This window comes from Tupaia chinensis, unplaced genomic scaffold (genome assembly GCF_000334495.1).
Source record: "Tupaia chinensis unplaced genomic scaffold, TupChi_1.0 Scaffold143622_1, whole genome shotgun sequence".
Classification (NCBI taxonomy): Eukaryota; Metazoa; Chordata; class Mammalia; order Scandentia; family Tupaiidae; genus Tupaia; species Tupaia belangeri.
The window spans coordinates 39,500-48,977 of NW_006203470.1; the positions used below are offsets into that span (position 1 = coordinate 39,500).

Below are 9,478 nucleotides of genomic sequence, written 5' to 3' on the forward strand. Positions count from 1 at the left end.
CGGGGCTGGCTTGGCTGGTGGTGAGTCGGCTTCAAGCTGCAGGTCTAGCTGGCCTTGGCTAAGCGCAGTTGGCCTCAGGACTGGGTCCTGAGTGTTCATTCTGGGGCCCAGGTGGAAAGGGCAGCAGCTTCTGGACAAGCACGCCTCGAAACGCTGGAAGAGCCCGGGCAGTCCAACCCGTGCGTGCATCTTGAGCTCCTGCTCGCATCACCCCTACTAACATCTGCCGGCCAAGGCAAGCCACGGGTGTGTAGGTAGCCACGTGCTGACCCAGCTCCGGGCTTGCCCTGGCCTTCCTGCCCTGAGATAACGGACTGGCTTCTTCAGTGTCTCTCTTTTAAGGAAGTGCAGTGGCAAGTGGTCTGCAGAGGGCATGGGAGGGATGCTGCAGGAGAAAGGGCTTCTCTTCTAGGCCCCTGGTGTGATTTTGCTTCTCTTGGTCCTGCTGCATGTTGGTCAGTGGTGCACACGTGTGCCGGTGTTCTGTCCCTGGACCCACCCAGAAATTGCAGAGAACACAGTTCCTTGGTGACTTCACAGCCCAGCTGGGCCCGTGGCCAGCCCTGCCTGTCAGCATCCACCCAGGGCATCCTGCCTACGCTCTCCAGGTGCAGAACCTGCACGCCCCAGGCTTCGCACTGCCCTGTGCTCCCTTGTGACCCTGAGGATGCTTCCTGCTTGCTTGGTGCCTGTGACCAGGTGTGGCTGGGGCAAGCTGCTGAGTGGGCTGAGACACCCTCCCCAATGAGGTCTGCACAGGGGTCCCCCTCCCAGATTTGTCCTACTTGAGTCCCTCACCTTAGGGTTTTCTTCACACCTTTCTAGTTACCCTCCTTTCATAGCATAAGAATTCTATTAAACTTCCTTGGTTTAAATTACTGTGTGGTTTCTGTCTCCTGATTGGTCCTAACGAATTTGCCAAGCTCAGAGAAAAGGAGGCTAAGAGCAGTCCTGAGTCTGGGAGGGAGACAGAAAGTCACAAAGGAAAGGTACGACAGAGCATGGTGAGATTTGGGATGGAGGAGCCAACCCTCCTCTCCTCAGCAGGCCAGGAGAAAGATACTTAAAGTATGGACATAGTCTGAGAAAAACTGATGAGGAGAATGGATGAGAGAAGACACTTTCAGTAAGTAGAATGCTAAATCAGAAATGTCATTCTATTGTGTTTAGTGATAAAAGAAAACACAGGCGAGGGGGCACCCAGACTTGAACTGGGACCCTCCGACTTATAGTCAGATGCTCAACTATGCCCACGAGCTATACCCCGACGCCTCACAGAGGCACCTCATTAGCACATTTAACCTGTCGCCTCAGTCAAGGGTTCTGTGACATACTGTGGGTTCTATTTATTCCCAGTTAGTCTATGGCAACAGAATTCATCCAGCCACTTTCCAGAAGCTTCTCATTTGTCTAATAGATACTTTATTTTTCATTATAAAGTCTATTTCTTCTGAAAGATGAAAGGGAGAGAGAGAGAGAGCCAGCGAGAGTCAGCCCCTAACAGGGTCCTGAGGCTGCAATCCACCTCAGCCTCAGCCAGGAACCTGGAACCTTCCCACGTGGGTCAGCCTCACAGAGCAGTTTAGCCACCACTCTGCCTTTGGGGCCCTATATTAAACACGTTTCTTCCCACAGCCCCCTTCCCTCACCAGGACTGGGTGGCTGGGAGGCACAAAGTTTGAGAACAGGTAAGGGTGCTGTGAGACCCCACGGCCTTCCTTCCTTCCCTTCTCCCTCTTCTACCTGCTCAGTCCCATTCTCCCTTTTTCCACTTCAGCTTCTTCTCACATGTCACACTCTCCTCCCCTGTCTAGCCCTAGCCCCTAACTTAGGCAGTCCCCTGGGGATCTGGCAGCACCCACGGAAGACAGCACAAGAGGGGCTGCCGCCCCTAAGTCCTCTGGACAGGACAGCACAGCTAGGACAGGGCATGAAGACTTCCGTTTGGGGGCCCATAGCCCAGGAGCAAAGTTTTAAGCCACCGGGTCCGGGACGCAAACCACGGTTGACTACATGGGAGTCCAGTGACATAGCCATTACGCTAAATGCTGTTCCCTAGGATTAGTGTCTTTGCAAAAAAGATTCCAGAGAGCTCTATTTGCTCTTTTTGCTATGTGAAAGCAGTCATTTATGAACCATGAACTAGCCCTTTACCAGACACTGAATTTGCTGGTGTCTTGATCTTAGACTTCCTGGCTCAGACCTGTGAGTAATAATGTTCTATTATTTATAAGCTCCATAGTGGCTTAGTCTATGGAGGTTAGTAACAGCAGCCCCAACAGGGTAAAGGCAATGACACTACTAAAATTTATCTACAGATTCAATGCAACCTGGTTACTGGTGAATATACATCTGGCAGTGTAGGCATTGGACCAGGTCATTTCAAACTTAAAAAAAATATTTTTGATGTTTTGATGAGAAATTGAATAAGACTGCCATCTTTACTGACATTCCCAGTTGACTTCTTTGTAGAAATTTGCGTGCTGGGAACCAGCAGTTAGCATAATGGCTATGTCGCTGGACTCCCACGTAGTCAACCGCAGTTCACGTCCCAGACCCGGTGGCTTAAAACTCACGCTGGGTGTGTGTGCGTGTGTGCCCAAGATCCCAAGGGGAGAATGGAGGAGAAGGGATTGCAGCGTGACCATCCCCTCTGGGGGGTGATTTCTCGCTTTCTGTCTCTATGTCTCTCTCTGTCTGTCTGGCTTAACTGCTGGTTCCCAGCACGCAAATTTCTACAAAGAAGTCAACTGGGAATGTCAGTAAAGATGGCAGTCTTATTCAATTTCTCATCAAAACATCAAAAATAAATTTGTATGAAATTCCAAGGACTTCAAAAAAGGCAAAAAAAAAAAAATTAACGCCCAAGAAAAAGTAACTCATATAGCAGCACAACTTATCCATAAAAGTTTAGAGCACCAGTATTCACAATTGCCAAAATGTAAAATTAACCCAAGGGAAGTGGGCACCTACAGGGACTGCTATGTGCCGTGGGCATGGAGAGAGTTCTCTGCTCATTGACCAGGGTCTTATAGCAGTCTTACTCAATTTCTCATCAAAACATCAAAAATATTTTTTTTAAGTTTGAAATGACCTGGTCCAAGGGCCTACACTGCCAGACGTATATTCACCAGTGACCAGGTTGCATTGAATCTGTAGATTAATTTTAGTAGTGTCATTGCCTTTACCCTGTTGGGGCTGCTGTTACTGACATCCATAGACTAAGCCACTATGGAGCTTATAAATAATAGAACATTATTACTCACAGGTCTGAGCCAGGAAGTCTAAGATCAAGACACCAGCAAATTCAGTGTCTGGTAAAGGGCTAGTTCATGGTTCATAAATGACTGCTTTCACATAGCAAAAAGAGCAAATAGAGCTCTCTGGAATCTTTTTTGCAAAGACACTAATCCTAGGGAACAGCATTTAGCGTAATGGCTATGTCACTGGACTCCCATGTAGTCAACCGTGGTTTGCATCCTGGATCCGGGGGCTTAAAACTCACACCAGGTGCATGCGTGTGCATGCCCAGGATCCTGGGAGGAGAATGGAGGAGAAGGGATTGCAGTGTGGCCATACCCCCTGGGGGGTGATTTCTCACTTTCTGTCTCTCTGTCTCTGTCTGTCTGTCTGGCAAGCGCACACACCCTATATCAAAAACCTCTCCCCCCCAAAAAGAGACACTAATCCAATTCATTAGGATTCCATACTCATGAACTAATCACCTCCTCATAGCTCCACCTCCAAATACCATCAAATTGAATATTAGTTTCAAATATGAATGGGGGGGGGCACATTAAGTCCACTGCAATTATCTTAAGTTTTCCAATCCATGAACATGGGATGTTTTTCCTTTTATTTAGAACTTATTTAATTTCTTTCAACAGAGTTTTAGGTTTTCAAAGTATAAGTTTTGCACTTCTTTTATTATATTTATTCCTAAGTATGTTATTTTTTTCAATTGTGTTGTTTTCTTCTTTTTGCCTAGGGTGCATGTGCTCATCAGAGAGTGACAGAGACAGTGAGAGGGAAAGTGAGAAATTACCCCCCCCCCAGGGGGGATAGCCATGCTGTAATTCCTTTTTCTCCATTCTCCTCCTGGGGTCTTGGGCACGCTCACACATGCACCTGGTTGAGTTTCAAACCACTAGGTCCAGGACTTGAACAGGGGTCAGCCACCACGTGGAAGTCCAGCAATGTAACTGCTACACCATCTGTTGGCCCCTTAATGCTATTGTAAATAAAAATATTTACTTCAATTTCATTTTTGATTGTTCATTCAATTCTGGTAGCCTTTAGTCACCTGTAAATAGGTGGAAAGAGTACACACAAATGCAGTATATGCAATCCTCTATGACAAGGATGTTATGCCTCATTCTTGGTGTTAGTGATGGCTGTGGAAAGGATTAGGGCAAAGTTTGCCAACTCATCATTCATGTGAGAGGAGTAATACTCACTGAATGTCTGGATACAGAGAAATCTAACTGAGATATCGGGTATCTATTTTTTGCTTTGATTTGCAATTTTTAGCCTACACTCTGGCACAGCTGTACCTTATCAAGGCATCTAGACAACTTTCCATTTGCTATTCTGCAGGTCCTAGAAACATCCTACCAACATGTAGACACATTGTGGTGTCCTGCGGGATGACGGCTAACTGCCCTGTGTAAAAACTGTAGAGCTAAAATAGAGTTGATGTAACTTGGGGCAAGACAATGAAGATGTACCTACCAAGTAAATGAAAATTGCTTGGGAACCAGCAGTTAGCGTAATGGCTATGTCACTGGACTCCCACGTAGTTGACCGTGATTCGCGTCCCGGACCCAGTGGCTTAAAACTCACGCCGGGCACGTGTGTGTGTACGTGCCCAAGATCCCGAGAGGAGAATGGACGAGAAGGGATTGCGGCATGACCATCCCCCCTGGGGGGTGATTTCTCGCTTTCTGTCTCTATATCTCTCTCTGTCTGGCGAGCGCACGCGCCCTATAGCAAAAATCCTCTAAAAAAAATATTGCTTCTGATATCTCATCTTCACTAGTATTCAGATAAAATTATCAATTAAGTCGATATTTAATTTGGCAGCTGCAATTAGAATTGCTACATGATTACTAATTATAATCCACTGCCATTCTCAAACTGTATCTGTCTTCCTCACTAAGTTGGAGGACATTTAAATTGACATGTGTTAGGACTACCTGTCCTTACAGCTTTCAAGTCTTTAATGGTGAGGTAGGAGACAGGGACCCTGAAAGTATAGTTAGGCAATAGGCCCCAAATGGAATCCCCAAATGGCTAAGTTTTAAGATGGAGGCACGGCAGCTCAGCTGCTTGCTCAGGAGAGAGAGCTTGCTGCACTGAGTGATTAATCTAGGTAGCATAACTTAAAACAATGGCTTTTACCTAGGCCCCCCCACATTCTGGGAAGAAGATAAGATAATGGTTATTGTGGCCCAGAGCTTTTAGAAAAGAATCTCCTGACCTTCTTACCCACTTCAAAATTAAGAGAAATAACTGCACCCATCTGGCATGTGACCCCACACCACAAGGAAAACCCATGCACAAGAGAAGAAGTCCAGACAAAGCTCCTCTGACCCAGATAAGAACCTCTCATCTGGGGCCAGCAGATGCATAGCAGTTACATGGCTGGACTCCCACATGACCCACGTGTGGTTCGAGTTCCCCATTCAGTGACTTGAAAATCACTCCAGGTGCATGTGTGCCTGATTCCAGGAAGAGAATGGTGGAGAAGGGATTGTGTCATGGCCATTTCCCTGGAAGGTGATTTCTCACTTTCCCTCCCACTGTCTTTATCTCTCTCTCTTCTGCAAGTGGCATAGTAGTTGAGGCACTGGATGGACTCCCACATGACTGATTATGGTTTTAGTCCCACACCCAGCAGCTTGAGACTCACTCTGGGTGCATGTACATACATGCCCAAAATCCTGGGAGGAGAATGGAGGAGAAAGGATTATGGTATGGCCACCCCACACTGGGGAGGTGATTTCTCATGTTCTCTCTCTCCTTCTCTGTCTCTGTCTCTCTGGAAAACACATACGCCTTACAGCCAAAATCTCTCTCTAAAATAAAAACCTCTTATGATCAATAATGCTTTCTTATTAATCTAAATCAAGACATATATAATAACACAGTGTCAAATATATTAACAAAAATTAATAGAACTAAAAAGAGAAATAAACAAATCTTCAATCATAGTGGGAGATTTTGACCAGCAACAAAATAACCAAATAAAATGTCAGTAAGGAAAGAAGTAAAGAGTCTGAATATTATAATGAACATGACCTAGTAATATATCATAAACAGCACACAAACAATGACATATTCCATATTTTAAGTACATATAGCAGATTTATCAAAATTGACTATATTTTGTAATGTGTAGTAAGTCTTCAAAAATTTGAGAGAATTGAAATCATCAAAAATGTTTTCTAACTGTGTACTAACTAAATTTCTAAATATGTACTAACTAAAAATAATTAGAAACTCCAATTTCTTGGAAACTAAGCAATACTCTTCTAAATAATCTATAAGCAAAAGACAAGATCAAAATGAAAATTAGAAAATATTTTGAACCAAATTATAATTAGGATGTAACAATATACAATTCCTATGGTACGGGTAAAGTAACTCTTGGTGAAACTTATATCCTTAATTACAGATATAAGAGAAGAAGTAATACTGAATATCAATTCTCTTAAGCTTACCTAAAAGAGATCATTTAAAGATAATATAAATAAATGAATGGCTATACCATGTTCATGGTCTCAGAAAAGTCAATATCACTAAAAAAAATCAACTCTTTCCAAAATATACAATCTCAGATAAAGTTCAATTTATATTTTTATATATACATTTAATGTTTACATATCTACCTCTTCCATAAGTGAGAAAGATAGAGACAAAAGAGACAGAGAAACAGCACCCTTAATAGGGTCCTGATACCAGGATCCACCCCCAGCCTCAGCCAGCCCTAGATCATGGGCTCAAATGTGTCCAGTATACACAGAGAGGTCTCTAGATGCAAAGTTTGAACCCTCCCATATGGATCAGCCTAGCAGAGCATCATGTTTTACTTTCGTATCACCATCTGGTCTCTAATCTTTTCATATATTTTTTTGTATAAAATATTCAAGCTGGTTTAAAATTTTATATATAAGTGCAAAGAGTTGAGGATAGTCAAGGCTGGATTACTTACACTACTGTCTATTAAAATGTATAAGTTTAATAAATAACCCTCTGCCATGCCCACAACTTCAGTCCAGCCTCCCAAAAGTATAATAGAAAACTCTTACAAGGAAACATAGGTGTAAATCTCTTCAATCTTAGATTAGGAAACATGTTCTCAATTATGATACCAAAAGCACTAGCAACAAAAGAAAAATAGACAAGTTAAAATCATGGTTTGCACCCCAGACCGGGTGGCTTGCTTTCTCACTTTCCTCTCTCTCTCTCTTTCTGTGTCTCTCTCTGGTCAAATTAAAATAAATGAATGAATAAATAAAATTGAATAAAAGAGTTCTTTAAAGAAAAATGCCTACCACACGAATAAACAGCCTTGAATCCAGATGATCAATGAAGTCTAGGCAATCAATCACTCAACTACTTTACCACTGAGAGTCTTAGGGTCCCAGATTCTCAGCCCTGAAGAATCAACTGGATTTCTACTTCCTTCAACTCAGACTAGGGCAGAAAACCTACACTACATTTACCCCACATTCTGAAACCCACACTGACTGTTGTATTGGTCTCCGCCCATAGTTAGAAAAATAGGAACTGGTCTTTCTACTGAAACAGAGAAGACTATCATTGTCAGGGTCAGGGGCTCAGAGTACCAAAGGAAAAATTAGAAACTCAGCCTCCTAGAGTTGGTGGGTCTGAAGAAGTCCACCCAGACCAGCTCACAGTCAGAAACACTGGTCAGGGAGCTGTTAGGTGATGCCCATAACTGTCAACTTGATCTGAGTTTTAAGCAGCCCCTGCTTCTGTGTGTTTCTTGGTCTCTACAAGTGTAGTGTGAGCTGGCCAGAGTGCTGGGGGCCAACAGGAGGGAGTAGCTTTCACTCTGGCTTCTGAGTCTGTACACAGAGGCATTTATCTGCAATTGAGGATCCTCAGCACCTTAACAGAGGGGCCACTGTCTGGGGAAAATATAAAAGGAAGGAAACACACACACACACACACACACACACACACACACACACAAGAGAAGTACCCACAAAAGAATAATGAAACCAGACTGAATGAAGAAGAAGAGTAGCCCTGGAGACGTTACATGGAATGGCAGGAATGTGTGGACAAACTGACATGCTAACCCTCCCAACGCTCCTTGCAGTAAGATTCAGCATCCGGGACTCTGGGAGACGAAACTATTTTCTAAGACCATGTTCAGTGAGCAAAATTAAGTGTAGGTAGTAGGGAACATCTGAATTAGAATCAGGGACTTGTGGGGAGTCAATCAGCTGCTTTACTCAAAAACAACCAGTGTTGCCTATTAAGCATGTTTCTATCCTAAACTTTGATGCAAGGAGTTAAGCAATTCATGATGGCCTGCCAGTGCCCCTCGCAGGACTGTGCCACAAAAACCGGTCACCCTCTGCCATGCCACAGCTTCAGTCCAGCCTCCCTCATCCTCTCTGCAGCTCCCACCTCACACACCTGGCATGTTCTCTTTGCTGTGCTCTCCAGGCACTGGCTGGAACACTGGTGGTACCTGCCAGTGGAGGACTATTTACAATGAATTATACCATGTAAGTGCCAACAGTTTTCCAGCCACCTAGAATCATTGAATGTTAGGGTGGATATTAGCAGAAGATTGTGCTTCCCCAGTTAAAAGCTTTAAATAAGGTGAGTAGTATTTTTTGACTCCATCAGACTGGGTGACCTCTGATTCAGCCTGTCCCTCTATAATATAAACTGTAAGTATGAATGAAGGACTTCTGAAACAAATGCAGATTGTTAACAAAAGGACCAATGAATTCTGCTAGATGCATAAAGTCACCTGAGAAAATTTGCACAAGATCCAGAAAGGGCCATGAGGACAGTAACTCGTAAGTAGACCAAGATCAAGGTGGAAAAGACATTTTAAACTTGGCAATTACAGAAAAGTATTAGCAGGGGGCACCCGGATTTGAACCGGGGACCTCTTGATCTGCAGTCAAATGCTCTACCCCTGAGCTATACCCCCTTGCCTGGCTTACCTTTCTCCTTAGTCTATTTCACCTGTGTTGACATACCCGAGGATTCTGTGGCACATTGTACATTTTGTCCATTCCTAGTCAACCTGAAAATACTGGCAGCCCTGCCACCAACTGCCTAGAATGCCTCTTCATGCATTCACCCCTCCACTCCCAGAGACCACTCCCTTGTCCAGTGGGCCCTTTTACATCCTGTAGCCAACATCTGGGCTCCTCTCCCTTCAGCCTATCAGGGACAGGGTGGCCTATGCGGCAATGAGCGGTTC

At 44.2% G+C, this 9,478-nt stretch overlaps 1 non-coding gene across 1 annotated transcript; it reads right to left on the minus strand.

Moving 5' to 3' along the window:
• Positions 1 to 9,130: 9,130 nt before the first annotated feature.
• TRNAC-GCA (transfer RNA cysteine (anticodon GCA)) lies at positions 9,131 to 9,202 on the minus strand. The gene has a single exon. It is a non-coding gene; the product is annotated as a tRNA-Cys (tRNA).
• Positions 9,203 to 9,478: the final 276 nt, after the last annotated feature.